The sequence below is a fragment of the Drosophila mojavensis genome, unplaced genomic scaffold (assembly GCF_018153725.1).
Source record: "Drosophila mojavensis isolate 15081-1352.22 unplaced genomic scaffold, ASM1815372v1 contig_136, whole genome shotgun sequence".
In the NCBI taxonomy this organism is placed as follows: Eukaryota; Metazoa; Arthropoda; class Insecta; order Diptera; family Drosophilidae; genus Drosophila; species Drosophila mojavensis.
In genome coordinates this window covers 21,549,127-21,575,000 of record NW_025318667.1, presented here as the reverse complement: position 1 = coordinate 21,575,000, position 25,874 = coordinate 21,549,127, and the positions used below count along the sequence as shown (strand labels likewise).

Sequence of the window (25,874 nt, the reverse complement as noted above, 5' to 3'; positions counted from 1 at the left end):
ATTTATGTCTTTCCTGGCTTCATTTGTTGTTGCTCTCATTGTTCATCAGGCATGCCGAGTGTGGCGCAAATTAGAAAACACTTTTGACATTTGCTTTGCTGCTGTCAAACTCCCTCTCTCTCTCTCTCTCCCGCTCTCCCTCTCTCTCTTCCGCGCTCTCTTTCTTATGAGTCTTTCATCATTTCGTTAATTGAGCAGTCGCGCCCGCGGCTAACGCCAAAAGCCGATGGTGATGATGATGATGATGATGATGATGATGATGCTGACAGTGCTGACAATGACGATGACGATAATGTCGACGATGATGACGATTGAGGCCGAGGATCCTAACGGACGCCGCCTTCAAACGAACGTAAACGTTTTACGTGCGCGCTTTGATGTTGCCTTTTGACGTGGCCCGAAATGTATTTAATATTTATTAACAGCCTCCTTAACTAAAGCAGCTGCACGCGCCACCCGAGCATTAGCCAAAGATTCAAGTCCAATATACTTAATTACATATTTAAGAGCTGTATTAGCGGTGTAGGCGGGTAGGAGGCGGGCAGAAGGCGGAGGGTGGTGCGAAAACGTGAGGCATGAGCCGAGCGGAGGTGGTTGAAAACAAATTGATTGCAAAGTTTTGAAAGAAAAGATCTAGAGAGAGAGAGAGAGAGAAAGAGACAGGGGGAGAGAGACAGAGAGAGAGAGACAGAAAGAGAGACAGAGAGAGAGAGAGAGAGAGAGAGAGAGAGACAGGGGGAAAGAGAGTGAGGCAGAAACAAAGGAGAGAGAGGGAGGTACGAAAAGGGAAAGAGTGAAATTTTTATATGTATATACCTCACCCGCACTTCTCTCTCTCTCTCTCTGTTCAACTACTTATCAGGTTAGAGAGAGGGGGAGGAAGAAAAAATGAGAGTCAAGCATGAGCGATGGAGTAAAATAGATCAACAGGAAAAAAGAAAGGAAGAGAGCAATAAAAAACTAAAAAGAGGGAGAGAATTAAAGAGAGAGTTAGAGAGAGAGAGGGAAAGAGAGAGAGAGGCAAATAGAACGGCTGAGTGAGAATATTAGGTATAAAGATGGAGGTAAAGTATGCCAAGGCCGAAGAGTAGATCCAAGGGGTGAGCTAAATAGCTTTTCAAAACAACTATGTCAACGAGAGAGAGAAAGACAAGTTGACGCCAAACTCATCCCAACTAAACTCAAATTCTCTCTATATTATTCTGCAGCTCTACCTCTCGCTCCGTATTAATTATATTCAATATTTATTCACTTACTTTCATCTCACATATTTAGCCGAAAGATTTCGCGAATTTCCCATCGATATAGCCATCTCCCTCTCGCACATAGTTCGGCATTTTTGACGCGCTTCAATTAAAGCGGCTGGCTTGCTCATGGGTAGAGTTAAATTTATATTCAACTGCTGGCAGACTAAATAATCGCATTAATTCTCTTGACTCGGTAATGCAGCCGAATGGGAATTGCGCTGTGAGGCGGTGCCCGGCTCAACAATTGAACCTAAAAGCGATTAGAACGAGGCTTAGGCAGTGGAATGTGAATCAGAATCGAATGCGAGGCGAGGCGAGGTGAGGCGAGGTGAGGCGAGGCGAGGCGAGGCGAGAGGTGGGCCCAGCATGGGTACCATAATATTTAACTATAATCGGGATTGAATACGCTCAGAGGCGGTGCTTGCAGGGACAGGTGGCTGACAGGGGGCGGTGCAGCAGATAGTGGATGGGTTTTGTAATTAAGTCGAGTCCTTTGAAATGGGATTGAAATGCAAACGCGCTGTAAATTGACAGGAACAGTTGCGCACTCAATTGGATGAGTGCAGCTACCTAAACACACAGACAGAGACAGAGAGACAGAGGGACAGAGAGAGAGAGAGAGAGACCACAACTAAATGTGGGCTGTTGAAATTAAAAATAGAGCAAAGAAAACACGACACTGATTGCTTCAAGCTCCGCATGGGCTCAATGTGCGCTCATTACAGCTAGTTGATGCTGCAGCAGGATTCAGTAAACAGAGTGAGAGCGGCCGAGTGCGAGTGCGAGTGCGAGCGAGATGGCCATACTCATTCCCTTGATAAATCTGATTAATAATTAGAAGCAAGGCGAGCGGCCACTTGCCCAGACACGGCACGTTCTGGCCATGTTATCGTTTGGCTTGCCAGTAAATTAAAATTGTCCCCGGGGCCATTTATCTAGCGAACGACAAGATGAGCAATGCGGCCATTGTGCCGTGGCAGCAGCAGCAGGAGCAGCAGCAGCAGCAGCGGACGGCAAACTTTTTGACCAAAAGCCGCAGTCCGACATTTTTAAATAAACTCGACGCCATGCCAACTGAAGCTGTGCCTGTGTCTGTGTGTGTGTGTGTGTGTGTGTGCGCATAAATCCTTGAGTATATTAAAAGCCCGAACCAGCAGCAAAATGAGTTCATACGTTTTACTTAAGCGTCGACGCTGGCCAAAGGCTGCCAGAAAGTGAAAATGGAGCTAAATCCGCCCACAGACTCAGCTTCCGCTCCCGCTCCCGCGGCTGCTCCGGCTCTAGCCTCCCAGGCGGCGCGTTCTCAATCTATACAGCAGCAGCAGCAGCAGCAGCAGCAGCAGCTGTTGGCTCTGGCTCTGGCTCTGGCTTTGATAAGATTAAAAATTCGTGCTTCTTTGCATTGTGCCTCTGCTCCTGCTGCTGCTGCTGCAGCCGTGGCAAACAAATCAAATTCCATTGAGATGGCATTGGGCTTAAGCCAAGGCAACTCGAATTACGCCGCAGTCAGCCGTCAATTTCTTAACTTGGCCCAAGGGCCGTGCGACACAGAGACTCCAAGTTGACTTTGCCTCCGACTGTGGCATCGCATCGAGCTGCAACCAGAGCCAACTCGAACATGTTGCGCGCAGATCGCAGCCAACAGAAGTGTCTGTGTGTGTCTGTGTGTGTGTGTGCTACATATTTAAGCTCAAATTATTTAACTTAACATTATGATTTTATAATTAGTAGTCCGATTCGTAATTATCTCCGCTTTGTCAGCCCACTCGAATCGCCTTGAGTCGACGCCACTTGACTCGCTCTCCCTCTCCCTCTCCTACAGCACTGCTCATGCAAATATTTCACTGTCCACTAATAAAGGAATAATTGGATACTAAAAAGCCTCGGCTGTGACAATGTTACACTCAGACTTATTTGGGGCAAGTCGTTTGGCTAGGCAATTGGCAAGCGGAAACGTTGCAATCGGGCATATGCGACTACTTAATGCGCATTCGCTATGCCAAACAATTAATCAATTATCCATTTGTCCCTCAGTTCAATAGTGATTCACTGAAGAAGAAGAGATATTTCATTACGCACTGAGAAAAAACTGTAAATATCATTTCAATTTCTAGATTCTGCTTAGGGTTTACCCGTCTATGTGTGTAGACTATGCGAGGCCCAAAAGATAAGGTAATCGATAAAATATACTAAAATATATATTGTATAGCAGGGATATACCTATATTTACCTGTACCTGCCTTAACTGGAAAACTAGAAAGGGGATCAATATTATAAATATATACATATATAATAAACAAACTATTCTGATATATCTTATTCTATATACAAAAGAATAAATAAATGGCCAGGGGATCCCTTTCTTTCGATTTACACAGAAATTCAAATTATCGATAATTATTGAGAACCGATTTATTACAAGGGGATAGAAATTTGTTCGATTTTCGATTTAACGGGGTACTAATTATCGATACTTGACTGTATATATATGTATATGAGTATAATATGTATATATAAAATATACAATCCGATTATAAAGATGCTCAAGGGATCGCCGTTATAACCATAAAAGTTTGCTCATATATCTGGGGACCCGGATTTTCGACTCAATAACGTTATAGCCAGTTTCTACTGTATACAAAAAGGAAATTAATTTAAAAAAAAAAGTATACCATATCTATATCGAGCATACGTGAAAATATAGTAAATATAAATCAAATGAAATCTTTTCCGTCTATACATAGGCATCTAAGCAGAGCTGCTCACTTTGTGGCCAAAATCAATTGTAATGAAGTCGAAGGGTCATTTTAAGATTAAATTCCGTTTGGGCCAAAAACTTTGAGCAGAGGGACAGAAGCAGCAGGAGGAGGAGCAGGAGGAGGAGGAGAAGATGCAAATGCAGACGTCATCAAAGGAGCAAAAGTTATGGCAAAATGATGCAAGGCGGCGATGAGCAGTGAGTCAAAAGATATTTTCAGGCGACAGCTGCAGCAGCAAAGGACACAAAGCGACAAGCATCAAGGACAAGGGAGGGGGAGGGGCAGGGCGGCCAAGGACATGTGTAAGCATGGATGTCAACTGAGGCTAGGCTGTGTGGCCAACAAATTGAAAACGTTTGCCACCTGACACTGTCTCTGTCTCTCTCTCTCTCTCTCTCTCTCTCTGCCCATCTGTCTCTATCTCTCTCTCTCCTCTTCTCACTCTCTATCTCTGTCTGTCAACGTAGCTGTTCATGAGTTTAAAGCTCATCTTCTAATCGTTTGCTGCTCTGCGGTGGGACTATCAAAAACTTGACTTGTAGAGTGTCATTTGCAGACTGCTCTCGCTCTCTCTCTCTCTGTCTCTCTGTCTCTCTCTCTCTCTCTCTCTCTCTCTCTCTCTCTCTCACTCTGGCAACACATCCGGCATAATAAATTGTAATTAATAAATCAAAACAGCAACTGCCCCAACAGCAACTGCAACTGCAATACACTCATGTGTGTGCGTGTGCGTGTGCGTGTGCGAGTGTGTGTGACAGTTTGTCCACTAGGCCAACAAAAATATTTGCCCATACGTTGATTTTATTTTATATTTTTGAGCTGCTGCCGTTGCTGCAGTTGCTGGACAAAGTTGCATTTCAACTTTTGTATAATAGAAATTATGAAATAACTTTATTTTTGGCACTTTCCGTTGTTGTGCAAGCAACACACACACACACACACACACACATGCACACTCACACACACACTCGAATACATAAAAACTAAACGAAATTGCTTTTAAATTTGGCAAAAAGTCGCTCTCATTAACGCATGCCTCCACTTACCCCCTCCAGATGTGCCTGGCTGGGGGCGTGGCCGAAATCAAACGGAAATTAAAAGACGAGTCCCGCCCCACTCTACTGCACACCCGCCACCACCCCCCACCCACTCATCGCTTATCCCCAATGCCATTGAGCTACAGCAGCAGCAGCAGCAGCAGCAGCAGCAGGAGCAGCAGGAGTCTAAACTCTCTATGCATAACGCATCATTACGCCAACGAAAAGTTGTGGCGCAGCGAGTTTGGGGCAAGTGGAGGCAGCTAGTGGACAAATGGCGAGCTGAAAAATATATGAACACATGAGAATTTGAATATTCCAACAGCAGCAGCAGCGAGGCAAAGAAAAGCGAAAGGACAATGACAGCGAGCAGAGAGTTAGAGAGTTAGAGACCAGACTCCCGAGTCCAGAGTCCTGAGACTTGAGACCAGAAGCTGGCATCAGGCAGCCCAAGCAAAACAGTGAAAATTGCTAAATGCTGGCATAACAAGTAAGAAGGCTCTAGTCGAGACTGCTCGACTAGGAGATACCCTGAACCCTCCAAACTGATATTCTAATCATTCTGGACTTCTTTTATGCACACATACATACACATGCACGTGTAAGCACGCGCTCTGCTAACTGCGCAGTAAGCAGCGGATGCGCTTGGGCTGCGCTGCAGTGTGGGCAATATTATGAGAATTTATTTGTTGAATAATTTCTTTTGTAGACATACGATCTTAATGAAACTTTCAGAGCGTAATCATATGGTTAAAATACATTCCAAAGCACAAGTCTCTAGTACTTGAAATGCGTTTTTTACAAATTGGGGGCGAAGGGGGCGTGGTATCCAAAATCTGTAAATTACAAAATCTTTTTATCTATTAATTTTATATACAACGCAAATTTGAAGTTTCCAGGTCTAAAAGTGTTCAAATTAAGCTGAAAAAACAATGTCGATTTTTCGATTATTCTCGATAAAAAAGTTATCGGACGAGTTATCGAAAAAAATAAAGCAAAATTGTACTGCCTATGGTATACACGAGTATACATGCCAAATTTCAGCTCTCTAGCTCTTATATCTTCTGAGATCCTTTTGCTCATACGGACGGACGGACGGACGGACGGACAGACGGACAGGGCTATATCGACTCAGCTCGTCGTCCTGATCAAGAATATATATACTTTATGGGGTCTGCGATGATTCCTTCTGCCTGTTACATACTTTTCACAAAACCATTATACCCTGATTTCCCATTTTCAATGGGTTCAGGGTATAAAAATGCGTCACATCCCAGCAAACAGAACAGAGGAGTGCAGTGAGTACAAGAGAGAGAGAGAGAGAAAGAGAGAGAGATTGAAGCGGATATTATACAAACAACATTTGCCCGGCAATTTTTGATGGACCGACAGCTAACGAAAAACCTATGAGGCAAGCATATTAGCTAAGTGATTAGCTTTGTAACGGAAATGTTTAAACAAATGTCTGAAACGTCTAAAATGTTATAGATTTTATATATGTTACGTTATCTATGTTACACATTTTACATACGTTATATATGTTATAGATGTTATACATGTCACATATGTTATATGCTATAAATGTTATAGATTCTATAAATTTTATACATACCTTTTCATATGTTATACATGTTATAGATTTTGCATGTGTTATAGATGTTATATATGTTATATATATTATACATGATATTTTGCTATAAATGTTATATATGTTATAGATGTTATATATGTAGTATATGTTATACATTTTGTATATGTCATAGTATATAACACATAAACATATATTATTAGTGTTATATATGTTATTGATGTTATTTATATATGTTATACATGTTACAGATGTTATACATGATATATATGCTATAAGTGTTATATATGTAGTATGTATGTGTTAAACATGTTATACATGTTAAACATTTTATATATGTTATAGCTGTTATACTCGTAGATGTTATATGCCATAAATGTTTATTATTTGTATTGACTATGGTAGGAGGATTTATTTCGTTCTTTACTTTAACTATTTCAGCAGCTAATCTTTCTAAGCTTATCCGATTTGTAATTCCAAATTACGCTTTCGTTCTTCTTCTTCTCCTTCTTCAACTTATTCAGCTATTCACCATCATCGCACTCACGCTAACTATCGACAGCCTCATATCGATAGGGTTAAGTATCGATAGATTTATAGAAATTGTCCTGTAGTAACTCTATTCCTCTCTCGCTCTCGATCTCGCTTTAGCTCTTTCCTTCTCTCTCTCTCTCGCTGTTCCTCCTCACAATCTTTCTTTCTTTCTTTCTCTCGCTTTTTTCCATCTTTTTCGTTCTCCCTCTCTCATTCTTTCTCTCTCTCTCTCTCGCTCTTTCTATCTCTCTCATCCAAATGGAATGCCGCCTCATGCAGCTGATCACATACTAGTCTATGTATGTAAATGTTTTACCTATGATTATGTTCCGTTGCTTCTCAGCTTAGCTTAACTATCTTTCGTTTTCTGGGTCTTTCAGCGTCTAGCTCTTCATACTTTGCACTCTCTCTGCTGATCAGTAACTGCTCCTAGCATCTCTCTCTCTCTCTGTCTCTCTCTCTCCCTCTTTCTTCAATTCGACAGAGTATTTGCATAGTCGTTGTCCCTCCCTCCCATCGCATCTTCTGCCTGCGACAACAGACGTTGAAACGTTGCCCGTTTGTTGTTCAGGATGACGACAATTTTTGCCAGCGAGTTTCTTGTTAGCCACGTTTACTTCAGCTTGCCCGTTTTTTATTTGCCCCCCCCCTCTTCTGTTTGTTGTACTCGTTGCGGAAGCGACCCCTGGCCAGGACTGAGCCAGAGTGAGGGGCGGTGGGCGGAGGGCGGAGGACTCAAAACTCAAGTCTCGAGTCTTCAGTCTTGGAGCTTGCTTTATTCCAGTGTCGCCCTCGCTGTGCAATGTTGTGTAGTTAATGTGGCGTTCTAAAACGCAGTAGCAGCCAGCTAACGTTATAATATATGTAAACACTCAACTGCACACACACACACACACACGCACACTTGACTACACAGCGCTTATTTGTGTAGCATACCTTTTTGCGTAGTTTCTCGTTTGTTTTCGCATTTGCAAACCAACAACAGAAGCAAAGGCGACTCTTAGCGCACAAGAGTCTTACCCTCTTATGCACATTCGCCGCCACCCCCCCCCTCCCTCCGCCCTTGCCTCTATCTCTGTCTTTCTCGCACTCGCTCGCCCGTGTTTGCAAATTCATTTTTTTTGCAGCTCCAACAAGTGCTAATGTAAATGTTTGCCAATTGCCTCAGCTGCAGCGGCGAGACAGAGACGGAGACAGAGAGCAAGAATGAGCGAGGGAGTGAGAAAGGGAGAGAGGGAGATGGGGAGAGTGTCCACTTGAGAGCTGCCCGGTAGCTGCTTGCATACAATCTTGATCCTTGATCTTTGGCTTATTTTCAAGCGTCAACAAAGTTTTCCGAGAGAGAGAGAGAGAGAGAGAGAGAGAGAGACAGAGAGAGAGAGAAGCAAACAAGAGCAGTGATCGACTGCAAGCTACCCTGCATTTTGGTTGAAGTAATTGACTTGAAGTTGCACCTGTAGTTGAGCAGGAAACTAGCGCAAGACTTGCTGCACTGGAAGATACCCTGTAGATACGAATTGCAAAGAGAGTACACTAAGAGATACCCTGTAAGCAATTGCTGAAGAGTGTGTACATAAAGAAGTTTTAACAGCAATTGCAAAAGTCGAGAGCATATTGGATAGTGTACTGACAGATACCCTGTCTATAATTGTTAAAGAGGCTGCACTGCATCATACCCTGTAAGCGATTCTAGAGAAGTATGCGAGCTCCCAAGCGTTTGCTCGCATATTTGAATAGAAAACACATGTTAGTGCTTAACTAACTAATGCTGATAGTGGACTTGCAGATACCCTGTAAACTCTTCTCGATGATAGTACACGCAGAGATACCTTGTAATTTATTGTGGAGGTGGATTTTCTAAAGGCGGATACCGTGTAAACTTTTGCAGATGGGAGTACACTTATAGATACCCTGTAAGCTGTTGTGGAAGCGCATTTGGAGTGTAATATACCCTGTAAACTATTCTTAATAATAGTACTCTCGGAGATACCCTGTAACTAATTGTGGATGTGTATTCATGATTGTTTTGCATATATAGCACTACTGAAAAATTAATGTAGACTAGCAGATACCCTGAAAATCATTCTTGGGTTGAATTGATCCAACAAAATTCACTCTTTAAATATATTTAGTTTTCGATATGGAAGACTCTTGGTGTGCATGCTGCCCGCATGCATCGCATCTGTATTTGTATAGGGTATAACATGTCTTCAATACACATCTCGTTGATTTCGAAATTCTCGCTGAGCAACATTCTTAGAGTTTACGCTCTATTGGCTCGCCTATCGACCCCATATTGGGTATTATGTGTAGGGCATCATAAAATAACTGCAGCCCACCCACCAAACACTCGTATATATTTCACAGACTTTGTTGCTGTTGCTGTTGCTGCTGCTGTTGTTGTCGTTGTTGTTGGCGCTGCTTTTGACAGTTTTGTCTACTGTCAATTTGAGCAAAGTGTGTAACGCTGCTGCTTATATTGTACACAGAGAGAGAGAGAGAGGGAGAGTGAGCGAGAGAGAGTTGGAGCGAGAGCAGGCAAGACAAAATCGTATTTGCTTTATGCATGTGTGTGCGTGTTTGTGTGTGTGTGTGTGCGTTGCCTTTAAAAACATCTTCAATTTTTCTTGCCTGCACGTTGGGTTTCTACATTTTTTTTCCTTCCTCGTTTTCTGGTCTTGCCCTTTGGAGCTCTGTTGGTGGTGGGTGGGGAAAGGAGCGACGGGGCACAGCCCCGCCAGAAACTTGTATTTGACAGACCCTTGTCTTCATATGTGCCACAACTATCTGCGTCGCTGTTGTCGTCTGCAATATCCTTGTCTTCGAGCCACAGCAGCAGCCACGTGCTTATCCCCATGCCTCATGCCCCATGCCCCATGCCTCAGTCGCTGACGTCGTTGTCCTGCTGCTCGTTATTATATTCAGTTGGCGTTGTAAAAAAATATCATTATATGCGCCATATACGTCGCGCCCCACCCTGCCCCACCGGCCCAGTGGCAACCCATCCTCAATCGTTGCCCTAACACTGCATAAATTGTCGCTATATGACGCTCGCACACACACATATATGTGATGGGCGTGGCAGTGGCAGCAGCGGGACGCCTCTTAGCCACTGCGGCACCACATTTGCGCTGCATGATTGATCGTTTACAAATAAGCGTTGCCCCACGTCGGCCACGTTGAGCGAAGGAAAAACGCTCCGAAATTGGCAAAATTAACGCAACTAGCAACAAGAAGAAGCATCAGCAGCAGCAGCAGAAGAGGAAGCAAAGGCTGCCGTTAAAAAGGAAATGAAATAAAAAAAAAAAACCAATTATATTTTCGAGCAAAGTTTAATCTGAGCAAATTAAATAAAGCACAGAAACGTAGAAGAAAAAAAAAAAAATAACAGAAATGATGCAGTCGAGTGCATCCTGCTGCGCGATACTCGCTCACAGCGCAGTCGAAGCTGCCGAATTTACTTCCAGTTCCATCGTTCTATTGGTATCCCATGCTCGAATGGCAGCGCTACCAAGGATCCAGTAAATAAATAAAAATAAAAATATTACCATCGGGTGAATACGTAAGCTATACTATACTACATACTTATATACAGTTAGTAACATTAATATTAGGATTTTTGTTCTTCAACTTTGAGTGCAAATAAAACATGTAATAATAATTGTCATTAAAAGTCTGTAAATGGCAATCTAACATCCTTGAAATAAAACCCAAATTATATCAGCGAAAATCCTAATAAAGAAAAATATATTAGAATTAAAATATTAAAAAAAATGTAAATAGCATTTGTTATTATTATTAATATTATTATTATTATTATTATTATTATTATTATTATTATTATTATTTTTTATTTATTTATTTATTTTATTTTTATTTTTATTTTTTTTTTTTTGTATGCACTTAAGGTATATATAAATAGGTATTGTAGTATATGCATACAATAGTTTCATGCAAATTTAAATAGAGGCCATAAGCAATAGCTTCCTTGTCAAACTTGAGAACTATTTTGTGCAGCTTCAAGTACACTTTTATTAATTTATATAATATTTTTAATAATTGTTTTTTTTATTTTTTTTTTTTATTTTAACATATATAAGATATTTAAAGCTCATTTTTTGGTTCGGCCCAAACTTTCACGGCAAGTTAGAGACTTTGATTTAATTTAGAAAAGTATAAGAGAGAGTGAGATAGAGCGAGAGAGAGAGAGAGAGCAAGAAGCGAACGATGATTATCTTCTTCTTATGTTCGAGCCCCAAGCATTAACTTAGCATAATCCAGCCGATGAGTCACGACATATCGTGAGAACGAACGGAATGGAGCGCAAATGGAACGAATAACCGCTATCTCTGTGCATATGTCAATCTGATTTAGTTAGCAAAGTCTTTGTTAGCTAGGTTAAATATACTATATCGATATATATCTCATTGGAAAGGATATTTTTCAATCTATAATTTAGAATTTATACTTCTTTAATTTCAAATAATTTTATGTCTTATGGGCCTAATAATATAGCCTAATATTAATGTTACTCACTCTATATACGATATATTACAGGTCTGAGCTTGTCTACATGAGCATCTATTCCATACAAGTATACACGTACACCTTCTAAAGTTTGAGTATTATACCAAAAATGGTATTTCTTACGCTTCTGCTATACCATTGATGGTGAAAATGCCTAGAAGAGTCTATAAATATACCAAACCAGGTCTTTAGATCTATATGCATATATGTAGTGTCTGCCCATTTGCCACGCCTCCATTGGTCGACTTAAAATGTCAAGCTGCCATATTGCTAAAAATATAACAGTTATATATAATTTATTTAACAACAGATGATTCACATAACGAAAGTCAATTTAGAGCTAACTCTTAACATCCTTAAAGGGCGGTTGGTATAAAAACACAATACAAAATATTAGAATGCTGTTAATTCTAAATTAATTAATTTCGAGTTTTTTACTTTAGCCCCATTTGAAACCAAATTCAGTTGCATTCGCATAAGCCATGTTTATTAAACATTTGAGCACTGCACAAAGCCAATATACTCTATTCGCCTTGTGAACGAGCATAAAAAAGCAAAAAGAATATTCGGGCCAACTTTGGCAATTCAAAAAGTACACAAAATTTAAATTGATCTGCTTAAATTGGACGCCATTAAGAGCAAAGAGAGGGAGAGAGTGAGAGAGAGTGCGAAAGAGAGAGAGAGAGAGAGTGAGTGAGTGCGTGAGTGAGTGAGTGAGTGAGTGAGTGAGTGAGTGAGAGTGAGAAGAGGCAGCCTGAGATGTAGTCATTTAGCTTATTTAGCGCCCCTCGTTTGCTACACACACACACATATACACACACACACACGTGGCAGGCTCATAAGAAAGATGTAAGCGTAAAATAATTAAATTGTCAGTGGCAACCGAGCGAGCGGTTGGGCGAGACCTTCAACTACACCCAGGCCATTAGAGAGAGCTAAGAAGAAAACCCTTTGCCAGACACACACACACACACACACACACACACACACAGACGCACACTGATATACACATGTATGCCGTCTGTGTGTGGCCACCCACTGCCGCCCTCTGGGGCGCCATCAAAATAAATGCCTGTCATTAAACAAATTGTCGCAATAAATCTGCGCATTTCAAAGTCAGTGAAAAGTGAAAAGGCAGCTAAAGGCGGAAAACCAGAGGCAACAAAAACACAGAAAAAACCCAGCAACAAAGAGTGCGAGAGAGAGAGAGAGAGACAGAGAGAGACGGTTGGCCCGTTTTTCTGGTTAACGTTTTTTTGGGTACGATCATTAGCGTTGCGCTAAGCACTTTAATTAACTAATAATCCAAGACATTTCCCAAATTTTCATATCACAAATTCCAATCAAAATTCTATAAAAAAAAATTAAATGAATGCCAAACAAAATTCAAAGCAAAACAATTTCCCTCTCTCTCTCTCTCTCTTTCTACCTCTATATACTCTATATATATTAGTTGATTTTTTTTCTCCCTTTTTCTCTATTTTTGGGTCGCAGAAATAAACAAAACACAATCAAGTTGACAAAAGGACGCTGGACAAACAGCAAAAGCAATTAGAAAATGGCGGCCAAGTTAATTAAGCGCCATAAAAACGACATTTTGCTTGAATGCTTGTTGTTGTTGTATTTGTTGTTGTTGTTGTATTTGTTGTTGCTGCTGCTTAAACAGAATGTCGCTGGCTCAATCTCAATAGATAGAAATCAACGTCAGAGACGCTAAGAAAGGCATAAAAAAAAAAAACACGCGGAAAAATTGGGAGCATAAATTAAAATACATAAACCATGCGAAAGGCTAAAAAACAAGGCCAAGGCGCAACGATTCAGACGCCACAAAAAAGAATGGTGATAGTGCGAAAGAGAGAGAGAGAGAGAGAGAGAGAGAGAGCGAGAGACCGAGTGAGATAGCCCGACTGAGGCACATACATCACGCAGTTGTTGCTGGAAGCTGGGCGGGCGATAAGATGGCATTACAATAAAAAATAAGTTGTTCGGGCATAAAGCAAAACCAACAAGGACCAAACCAAAAGACAACGACAGCTCGGCAGGCAGTCCAAGGCGTGGCCGAGGCGGGGGGCCCAAGTGCTTGGCCGTGGCACAAGTGGAAGTTGGCAACAAATTTATGAGCAAATTAATTGAGATTGGAAACGCAGAAAGCAAGCTAAGAAGCAACAACAACAACAACAACAACAACAGAGAGAGAGAAAAATAAAGTAAAATAAGTATGTAAGCAACAGAAAAGGGACACGAACAACAACAACAACAACAACAATGGCAACTAGGCACACGGGACAAAGGACACAGGACAGGACACGGACACGCAATGCCAGGCGACAGTCCTGCGTTCGCTTGTTAGTGCCCGCTGTCTGCGTGAAGGATGCTGTGGCTGTGGCTGCGGCTGCGGCCAGCAGGAGGCAGGAGGCAGGAGGCAGGGCAACGGCCCGGCATGGTTATGCTAGTGCGGACTTTGAGCTTCCAACTTAATTGAGAGACAAGTCAATAAACAGGAAGCGAGCGCCGAGCTAAAAGTCACAGCAAGCTAAAGCAAAAATACATCACAAGTTAGGCGAACAGAGAGCACAAAAAAAAAAACAACATGCGAGTGTGTGGGAGTGGGCGAGAGAAAGAGAAGAGAGAAATTAAAAACAAATACACGTGAGTAACAGAGAGAGAGAGAGAGAGAGAGAGAGAGAGAGAGAGAGGAAGAGCAAGGAGCAGAGCGAGAGCAGAGCTGGCCAAGCCACTCATCAAATGCCCTACACAAAGTGGGGAAAAGTGCTCTGTGGAAAACTAGGAACTACTTTTTTATGTGGCTCACTTTAATTGTTAGCTGCTTAAACATGTTATAGGCCCTTCGTAAAGCTGTCTACAACATGCATTTATGCGTCTCATTTGGCATTCAAGAAAGTTGCTCTACTCTTGAGATTGATACTTTAATACCGTTAGCAAATTATGTTCGATTGTCTAAGAAAAATGTATAAATGTAAATATATATTCAAATACAAGCAACAATAAATATTCCTAATTCTCTGATTGCTTAGATTACTTAGATTACTCTTGTTGGCTTTTCATTTTTTTGGTTTTTTTTTTTTTTTTCTTACAGAGACTTTCCTAGTTATCGACTATAGCTTCAGTGCTTTACTCTGTTAGAGTCAAGGCTTGTATTTCCCTATCTCTTATATCTTAGCTCTTTGCAATCTGCGCTATTTAAAAAGAAATTTTGTGGATATATTATTAAGAATTTTCTAATTCGTTCTGTTAATTACTAAGTTACAAATATATAAATATGTATTTATTTATTTTTTAATCAAATCAGAATTTCATATAAAATATTTGTTATGGCAATGCAGGATAACTAACACAGTTTCTGTAATAGTTAAGCATATCATCTCTGATTTCCTTCGAGCTACCATCTATCCTATATATCTCAGAGGAAGAACGTGATACTATGATTAACTCTGATAGCTAACGTTTTGAGGGAATACAAAGTGAGGGAACACAATAATCTAGGCTGCTTGAGTAAGGCTTGTATCAAACTCATGAGAGTCTATTAATCTCCACTGTTGGATTGGTCTTACCATACAATCAAATATCAAATCACGGCATTCATAGAATTCAAAACAGCTTCCCACTAAATTGCCAATTGGATTTGTGAACTGTTTCAAGTGCATCATAGCAGATAATTTCTCTCTAGTCTCTAGCATTGCCAGCAGCAGGGCATTTGCTGAGTCGCAATTGGAGTCCGCAATGCTTGCCTATTGTAGCTTCAGTTTCAGTTCGAGCCTGTCCTGCAGTGTCCGCTGCTGCTGCGCTGCTCTCGAGGCATAAAAAATAACCCTAGCAATAGCTGGAGAGCGCGACGCCAGCTTCGACTGCACAATAAACAAATAAAGCCATAAATCTTTGCCACTAAAGTAATGCGCGCTGCTTGCGCCGGCCATTGGCCATTGGCAGGGGGCGGAGAGCGGAGGGCGGAGGGCGGAGGGCGGAGGGCGGAGGGCGTGGATTCGGGTGTCTGCTAGAAGGACTTGATCGTTGCTGCAAACAAACAAATCCCGTTGTCTACATAGGCGACTGTCATGCATGCCAATGTCTTCTTCTAGTTGCTGTTGCCATTGTTGTTGTTGCTGCTGTTGCTGTTGCTGTTGCGGCTTTGCGTGCTGCTGCAATTTGTGGTGTCGCTTGTTTGCTGCCGCCGCCTCCACTTGATCCATTATCCTTAACAACAGCGATGCGCGGATAGCACGAAGCAGCAGCAGGGGTAACAGCAGAATAGAAGCTGCTCCTGCTGCTGCTCCTGCTGCTGCTGCTGCTGCTGCTGATGTTGCTGTTGCTGCTGCTGGTGTTGCTACTGTGTTCTGTTGTGTTGTTGTTGTCATTAAAATTCAAGGCATACAAAGTCATTAAATTATACGCGACATCTTTTGTGCGAGCGCGGGCGGGCGTGCAGAGAGACAGAGCAAGAGCAAAAGCGAGAGCGAGAGCGAGAGCGAGCGCCGTTGGCTGGATGTGTGTGGGCGTGGCAGGCGAAAGTGTTGGGCGGTCTTAGACAGATTGCTATTGTTGTAGCTAATGCTGTTGTTGTCGTTGTTTTAATATGGAACTGAGCTGATTTCGCAACGCGTCTCGCATACAACAGCGCCGGCAGCGACGTCAACGTCGACGTCGACGTCAACGCAGCGTCGTGATGCGATTATGCAATCAGCCAAATTGGCAGCAACGCCAACTTGAAAGGAAATTACAAGGTGTGGGACGAGTGGGCGGGCGGTTGGCTATTTGTAAATGTGTGCGTGCGTGTGTGTGTGTGTGTGGGCGAGAGGGCATCAGCTACGTGTAGATAGATATCGCTGCTTTAGATGCTCGTCCTGTGACGTCAGGCGGCAAACAAACACACAAAGTCAACTTACATTATAAAGTTATAAGCAGCTTAAAGGATAGAAAGAGAAAGAGAAAGAGAGAAAGAGAGAGAGAGAGAGAGTGAGAAATAGAAGAGAGAGGGTGTTGGAGCAGCTGCATTGACAACAAATGCAGTGTCAAGCGCAATGACAAAGCACAAAATAGCTCAGGCTGGCAGTAGGTTCAAGGATAAGTTATACTCACACTTGAATCAATATCTATAACAATGGCAATTATCTTAATGCACAGCGCGGTAGCCTCAGTGCGCACAGATAAAAAGAATTTGCTTTAATTGTAGCTCATCTTTTTAAAGCAACTAATCAGAGGTGCGTAGAAAAACTATTGAAGGTCAAGAGTCACGCGGGGTCAATTAGCAACACAAGCAAAATTATTCTTGCGAAATACAGGCTTGTGGGCATAATAATGAAAATGACAATGACAATGACAATGACAATGACAATGACAATGACAATGACAATGACAATGACAATGACAATGACAATGACAATGACAATGACAATGACAATGACAATGACAATGACAATGACAATGACAATGACAATGACAATGATAATGACAATGACAATGACAATGACAATGACAATGACAATGACAATGACAATGACAATGACAATGACAATGACAATGACAATGACAATGACAATGACAATGACAATGACAATGACAATGACAATGACAATGACAATGACAATGACAATGACAATGACAATGACAATGACAATGACAATGACAATGACAATGACAATGACAATGACAATGACAATGACAATGACAATGACAATGACAATGACAATGACAATGACAATGACAATGACAATGACAATGACAATGACAATGACAATGACAATGACAATGACAATGACAATGACAATGACAATGACAATGACAATGACAATGACAATGACAATGACAATGACAATGACAATGACAATGACAATGACAATGACAATGACACTGACAATGACAATGACAATGACAATGACAACAATTAATTACATTACGAAATTCTTAAGTCGTGCCATATCTGAGATGCGTCACAGTTGTAAAGCGGCCCTCAAATTGAATCTACAAATTGCAATTGCAGTTGCGGCCTTCGAGCAAATGAGATTTGCCTACTGAGTTGCATTTTATTGTCTTATCCTGCGGACCGCAATTGGCTTTTGTCTGCGACAAGTGGATCAATTTGTTGTTTAACAGTGCTGCAGTTGCAGCTGTGGCTGCCATCAAATTGAACAAATATAAGAAAAAGGCGGCCAGAGCTGCTGCAGCTGCAGCTGCCACACACACACGCACACACACACACACACATACGAATACACCAAATAGTTGCAGTATGTCGCCAATTTGCGTATGTGATGTCGGGGAGTGGCAAGGAGGGACGAACACTTGAGGGCCAATGCCAAAGACAGCAGGCAAGCGTCTGTGGAGCGCCACAAAACGATGTTTGCCACAGCAAAAGCGTGAGAAAAACAATAACAACAACTATTTGCCCAAGGGATGTGCCGCACACAAAAGATTGAGAGAGAGCTAGTGAGTGATAGAGGGAGAGAGAGAGAGAGAGTGAGAGAGAGGGGCAACTCCAGCTATACCACACGCCAAGACAAATTATGCTGTTGATAAGAGCGACAATAGCGGAAGCAACCCAACACTGACAGCGATTGGGGGTAGCTCGTGGAGGGGTCGGCAAGTGTGGCCAGAGCCAGGAATAAGGGCAGAGGGATTGGAGCTTTGTAACTGATGCTGACACGCGCGCAACTCTATCTGTGTGCGTGCGTGTGTGTGTGTGTGTGTGTGTGTGTGTGTGTGTGGCTGACTTCTTTGTGGAGAGCCAACGAACCCGGCATTGCATTGAGATTACTTGTAAAAGGTTATTTAACCCATTTAAAAAAAGAAGGAGAAGAAGACCAAGAGGAGAGGGATGGGTGGAGGCGACTTCCCGGCCGGCAGACAAAAGGCAAGCCCAGCAAATTGCGCACAAGGATTAAGATGACAAGGATAAGTAAACATTTTGTCGATTGTATTGCAAAATTTGCGAATGTCCCGTAAAAGTTATTAGTAAAACATGCCACAAGGCACTCACACACACACACACACACACACACACACACGACTCACTCACACAGATACTTGGCAAGACGTCGCAGTATCCAACTAAAAATCTCGAGGCTACAAATGAGGCAAACGAATGAAAGGCGTCGCCTATCAAGTGGAGCATCTTGGGCAAAGCGGAGGCAAACAGCCTGCGCCATATAGACTTATACATAAATCATCGAGAAAAATAAATCACGAGGAGAGGACGCGCTTGCCCAAGTTTGGGTCGCTTGCTAAACGCCAAACGAAATAGAAAATCTTTAGCCAAACTTTTCAACTCTAAAAAATTATTAATAATGCAAAAGCAGCAGCAGCACAAGCTCCGAGCCAGAGTCCTAGCTGCTGGGAGGAGGGTGTGGTACGGGTCATACATACCATGGGATAAATTAGAAATTTGCAGCAGATTTAATTGCTCGCGTTTAATTGGATTGAGACCCGCTCGACGCTCGAACTTAGATCTGGCTAAAACTTAGATAAACGGCTAAAATTAGTGTTGGGTAATGCACACTACAGAACCTTTACAATATAAAACATTCTATTTTTAGCCAATATGAGAATCGAGGCCTTCTTGGCGTTCTAGCATTGGCTCCTATCATGGCCATGGGCTAAGATAATTAGTTCGTATTAAACGGTTTTAGACATTATTATTTTTTAATAATTTGTACTCTTTATTGATTTATTATTTTATATACAATTATTTTAATATTATATTTTTTTAATTTAATTTTCTTAAACTTCATTTTTTAATCTTATTTGTAATTTTGTTCAAAAATTATTTTTTTTTTTTCTAATTAAAATAATCTAATAATTCAATCTAATCTAATCTAATAAATTTTTTATTGGATTTTCTTTAACTTAATATTTTAAATTCAATTTTATTAATGCAAATATATATATGTTTTTTTTTTTTTTCATTTTCTGTAAATTGATTTAAGTCTAAATTTCTTCCGATTACATTTTCAACATTAAAAATTAAATTTACATTTTCTAATTATTTTTTATTTGTAATTTTTTATTTTAATCAAAAGATTTTCTTTAATTCTACATGAATAATTCGTATTATCGATCAAACAGAAAGATGTAACTCAATTTTTTTTTACCTACATTATTTTAATTTAATTATTCTGTAATTAAGCAAATATTTGATTACTTTAGTTCAATTATTTTCTATGTATTTTTATTTAATTGTTAATTAGTGTTCTATTCAATTATATAGCAAAAAATTCGTTTGACTTAATTTATTCAATATTTCCTCTTATTTTTTATTATTATAGTAATATTCATTAAATATATACTAAAATATCTAGAACATAAAATCGAAATATGTTCTGTGTGACAATCGCCGTACGCTTTGCTAATTAACTGCATAATTTATGTACAATTTAATTATAATTCATTGCTTTGCAATGCGGTAAATCATGCTCAATGTTTGCCGCAAAATATTTGCTACTTTTCATAATTGTAATGCTAATTAATATGAATGGATATGCGATGTTTTTTATTTCGCCCGCATAGCTCGAACTACTTTGAGTAAAGTAATGGAATCATTTAACCGATAGCCGTGTAACAGTTAAGCGAGAGCGCTCGAGGCATTTGCATAAAAGCCGATTTTTAATCGCTATAAATCCAGTTAATGTCCACTGTGAAGCGGACACAACAACTTAAAAGTAGTTTGGGCCATTCACAAGATAAAAGCGTCTCCAGGCCCCAAAAAAGAAGCAGAGCAATAATGAGAAGAAGAGGGCGACAAGCCGACTGAAGCAATGAGGGCAGCGGTGATAAGGCGGACAAGGCTGGAGGGCGACGCCTACGCCGAGGACATCGGCAGGCCACGGCAGCAAGCAGCGCACAACATGCAAATGAATCGCAACGCGAATGCGAACGCGAACGCGAACGCGAATTGCGGCTTTAAGCGGCTCGAGCCAAGCGCCGCTTGACGTGGCCAACACCGCGTTGCGTCCTGGAAAGGGGTCGTGCCTGGGTTTTAAATTTATGCAACAGGCTTTTGGCCCATTTGTAAATTATGCGCTGTCATAAAGCAGCGCAACGGGCGACGGCCACCAGTTGGCCAGCTCCGAAAGAGAGAGAGACAGAATGAGAGAGAGCGGGTTCGATAGCGCCGCTTGGCGACGAAAAATTATCGAGCCAGTTGGTTGGGCGTAGAGCACTCACTCCGGCTCCGGCCGCACTCTGTCTCTGCGGGCAAGCGGGGAGATCGAGACAAAGGCTCGACCGGAGCAGCGCGAGGGGCAGTTGCCGGAGCTGCAGCACGTACGAGCATATAATTTTTGCCAAATCAGAATATTTATGCGTCTAGCCGCACAGGCGTAGACACACTGGCAGTCGGATGATGAGAGGGGCGGGGGAGGGGGGGGTGGTGTGGGCTGTTGGGAGTGCCGAGTGCGCGGGCGGGCTGTGCAGGAATCAGCGCATAAAAAAATTACAGTACGCTTGAAAAAACGCGACAACAACACGCAATGGATATGACTTTCATACAAAGACCAGGTCGAGGACACGAGACACACAGGACATGGGACAAGCGGCCAAAAAGGACAGACAACACTGTGCACAGGATTCACGACCACGCCAGGACATACGCGACGCCTGCTGCTGCTGCTGCTGCTGCTGCTGCTGCTGCTCACTGAAACGCATTTGCACTGCAAGCGGGCTGCGCGGCAATCGCATTCCACAAACTACAAGATCGTCTGCAATAAAAAATAAAATTAATATTTAATATAAATAATTTAAGGAATTTCATTTTGCACTATATTATCGTGTGGCAATTCTAACAGCTTCATCTTCTTCTTCAGCAGAGACAAATTCTCACTCTCGTGAAGTTATATACATGCATATAAAAATATAATACATATTACTATATATTTATGTATAATTAGCTATCTGTCAGAATTTTATGATTGCAATTTCACAATAAGAATTTTATTCATTTTTTATACTATCTCTACAATGTTTTTATAATTTATATTTATTTTGTTAAATTAAAGACATATTTTTATTTAATAATAAGAATTTTATTAATTCTTTTTTGTAACAGCTTCACATTTTTTTATTTTTTGAATTATTTTTTATGATTTACAAGGACAGACGATATAAGCGGAGTCGTTATAGCCGAATTCTACTGTAAATGGTATAATTACCAATTTTAAATTAAAAATAAATAAAAATTATATCTATATTTATATAAAAAAAATTAAAAAATTAATTTGTAATTTATATCTCTATTGTTGAATTATTAAAAAATGAAAAATATTATATACACAAAATGTTTTTTTTTTTTTGCAAACCTTGCACACTTATGACTTTTTTTTAAATTGAATATAACTTTGTTAGTAAAGAAAAAATTCGTTTTTTATTTTATTTTAGCAGCAAATTATAGTATACATTTTGTAGTTTAATACTTATAAAAAAAAATTTGTTTTACTTAAATTTTTTTTTTTTTCAAGTATATTTGCTTATGAATATATTTATTATCCCCACAGAATTTTTATTTCACTTTCTTTTTGTAACAAAATGATCTCTTTAAATTTTTGTTTGATTTCATATTTAAAAATCAAATATATCTAATCGTATATTAATTATTGCTAGAACTGATTCTCTAATATCCTTTCTCCTTAAATCACTAAACTTTTAACAATAAATCAGTGTAAATACATATCTTATGATGTGATTTAATCTACTTTAGCTCAAAAGATCATTTAATTAAGAATGGCTGAAATGCAGGCGAAATCGTTTCACAGAACATCCGCATAAAGTTGTTTAAAAAACAATTGTGAATGAAAACAAAAAGGATTTGTGCGGCGTTTTTTGTCAACCGTCTGCGAGTTCAATAAAAAGGCAAAACAGAAGCGAGCGGCGGTGGTGCTGGGTGGTTCGAATGGTGTCGAGTGGCTCGCACTGTGGTGCAGGCTGTGGGCGGCTTGTTCAACGAGTGGCAACAATTTAACAAAAAAAAAAAAAAAAAAAAAAACAGTTGCTATTGTTGCTATTATTGTTGCTGCTGCTGCTGCTGCTGTTGTTGTTGTTGTTGTTGTTGTTGTTGTTATTTGCTGCAAACGTTTTTGGCACTTTTGGTCTGTGGCCAATTTTGAGCAGCGTGCGGCTGGAGGCGTGGTCAAGGGTCTGCCACAGGCGCCGTACAAACATGTGGCAATTGTCTGCGGTTGCAAGAGTTAAAAACTTTCCACACACACACACACACACATGAGTCCGCACCGATCTGTCCCCTGTTAATGGGCCGCCCCTGGCCCCTGTAAAGTATTTAGTTTGTGCCGCCTTTTTGCTTGATTTGCATTTTATTTATATTTTTACTCCTTTTGGCTGTCTTTGTTTGTGCGCGCGCGCTTTGATTTATATTTAATTCAATTTTTATTGTGCTTAAAAAATTTATAAATTATTGCATAACAAACGGCGCTGGCGGTTCAAGGGTCGCTTTCATAAATTGGCAGACGCCTCGCTGCGTTTGACAGCAGCCAATGCAAATTGTGGTCATAGGACTGGGCAGGCGCACGGCGAAGGGGGAAGAGGGCAGGAGCAGGAGCAGGAGCAGGAGCAGGAACTGAGTGGGTCGTGCCACTGACCACTCCTGCCACAGCCCGTGTCGCTACGTGTCCCTGCTGGCCACAAGATGTTGACAATGGCAATGAACGTGGCACGATGTCGACACCGATGCTGTGATCCCAGCCAGGGCGCACATGGTCAAGCCAAGCAAATGCTATTGAGACAGAAACGTGAGATATCCACCCAATCTATATATATATATAACTAAATACATATATATATACGTGTGTGTGTGTGTGTGTGTGTGGAGCGTGTGTGGGTCAAATGACGCGCGCGTGATATGACAACATCCGATAAATAGGATTAGTTATAGTGCACATTGCCGGACGCTCGAGCAACTTTGCGAGCAACAGCTGCGTGCGCCAAGCTGAAAAGTATGCAATGAAAAGTGGAAAAGTTCTGCAGCACCAAGTGCCAACCAGAGATGACAGCGTGAGCGCATCGTGAGCGACAGTCTGAAGCGAAAGCTTAAAGCAATGCATGATAGAACAACCAACAATAGCAAAAATAAATGAATTTCCCTTAAAGCAAGGCAAATTATTAGCTGAAGCATTTTTATCGATGTATTCGAAAAAAAAATAGGTAAAATTATAAAATATTTTCTTTGCTGAAATAGATTTATTTTATTCATTTATTAGAATTTAGAATTCGTCTAAAATTAAGACTAACTTAAGAATAAAGCACCGGCTCTGTGTGATAGATCTTATTGATGGATTTACATGTACAACTGTTTAAAATCCTCATACAGCGTTATGGGGCTTGGCTGCATCCATAAATGATCAAAATAATAATATATTGAATATTAATAAAATAATAATAATACAATTTATATAAAAAGAAAATTAATAATAATAATAATAATAATAATAAATATTAAAAATAAAAATATAATAATAATAATATAATAATAATAGATAATAGATAGATAATAATAACAATAACAATAATAATAATAATAATAAATATTAAAAATAAAAATATAATAATAATAATATAATAATAATAGATAGATAATAATAACAATAACAATAATAATAATAATAATAAATATATACAAAGAAAATTAAAATTAAATATGTACAACTGTTATTCAGTAGATGTGACCCCGTTCACACCCTCCGACAGACTGGCTAGATCAGCTCAGCTGCTGCTGCTGATGAGGAGTAGGCGTAGCTTACAAATAACAGTTGATCGTTTGATTCTTTACGCTCTCACTCACACTCGCTCTGCCTAAGCAGCGTCGGCTCTGTTCGTTTATGTATTCTATTGAGCGCCTTTAAACGAACATCGTTGAGGGAGAGACCGAATTGACGTTCGCACAATGAGACTTAGTAGGCAATGACAAGTTACTCAAAAGCACATACACATTCACACACTCAATTTTCGTACACTATTTATGTGTTTAGCGAGCACAACAGTCGCTTACATATATACCAATACCAACTCAAGCAAACGATCTCACTTGCTCGTCGATCGCGAACGAGCTCGTTAGAGAACCGAAGCCATCGCTTGCTCTCTCAACTTTTTTCTCAGTGGGGGTAAGAGAAGCTTATTTCCAGACAGCAAGAAGCAATCAAAAGTCATATGTGCGCTAGAGGAGTGAGGGAGAGCTCGTTGAGTATTTCTTGCAAAATATGAAGTCTCTGACACTTATAGTGCTGGATATAAAACATAATATACATATACAAAACGCTATATGGGTAGATGCGATTTGCCACGCCCGTATTGGACGTGGGCGTTTCATGTCTGCGGCAAGATTTACAAGACCTTAAAATTAACTGTAAGGTTTACCCATTTGGCCAATTGACGTAGATTTATCAGCCTAACCTTTCTTCTTTTGCAGTTTTGGAATGTCATTTATAAATTCCAGGCTTCTACTCTTTGGCTCTGCAAATAAGAGGAATTGTGCATATCGGAAAATTCTTGTGCAGCTGAATATTTATACCCTGAGCCCATTAAAAGTGGTAAATCCTAGAATAGTGTCTTTTTTATAGATTTCAAATCTGTAGCTTTATATGAACAAATGAACGGATCGTCAGGCGAACAGACAGACGAACATTTTACTCCATGAATGAGTATAATGAGTATGAATATGATAATGACCAATGACGATACCAATGAAAATAACAAATATAATGATATGCCATTTATGCTCATAAATATTATATTATATTATATGAAATTCACTCACGAGCTCAGCGTTAGGGCCTAAAGCACGTTTGTAATTGGTCTCTAATGAGATTAGTTTCAATATATCCGCCCTTGGGCGCATACAAATTAAGGCTGAAATTTAAGAGAATTTCCTTAAAGCGAAGCTACATATATTTTTTTTTATTGTTTATTTTATTTATTTTTAATAATTACTTGATAATATTTATCTATATAGTTATTATTCTGTATTTCAATATATAAATATATATAAGTCTTTGTACAAATATCAGATATAAATAAATACTTGAATAAGCATTTATCAATAGAAGAGAAATTAATTTGTTTCGAATTTAAGGATATTTCTTCGTAAGAAAACGGATTTTGTCTATTTGCAGTTTTTTTTTTATTACTATTTTTTATTTGTATCTATTTTTTGCAATTTGATTGTCACGTG

The 25,874-nt window shown here is 40.1% G+C and overlaps 1 long non-coding RNA gene and 1 pseudogene across 1 annotated transcript; one reads left to right on the top strand and one right to left on the bottom strand.

Moving 5' to 3' along the window:
- LOC116804474 overlaps nucleotides 1-21,346 on the bottom strand; it is a 22,836-nt pseudogene extending 1,490 nt beyond the window's left edge.
- Nucleotides 21,347-24,514: 3,168 nt separating this feature from the next.
- On the top strand, nucleotides 24,515-25,419 carry LOC122756726. Its single transcript, XR_006356563.1, has 2 exons — nucleotides 24,515-25,049; nucleotides 25,113-25,419. It is a non-coding gene; the product is annotated as an uncharacterized LOC122756726 (long non-coding RNA).
- Nucleotides 25,420-25,874: the final 455 nt, after the last annotated feature.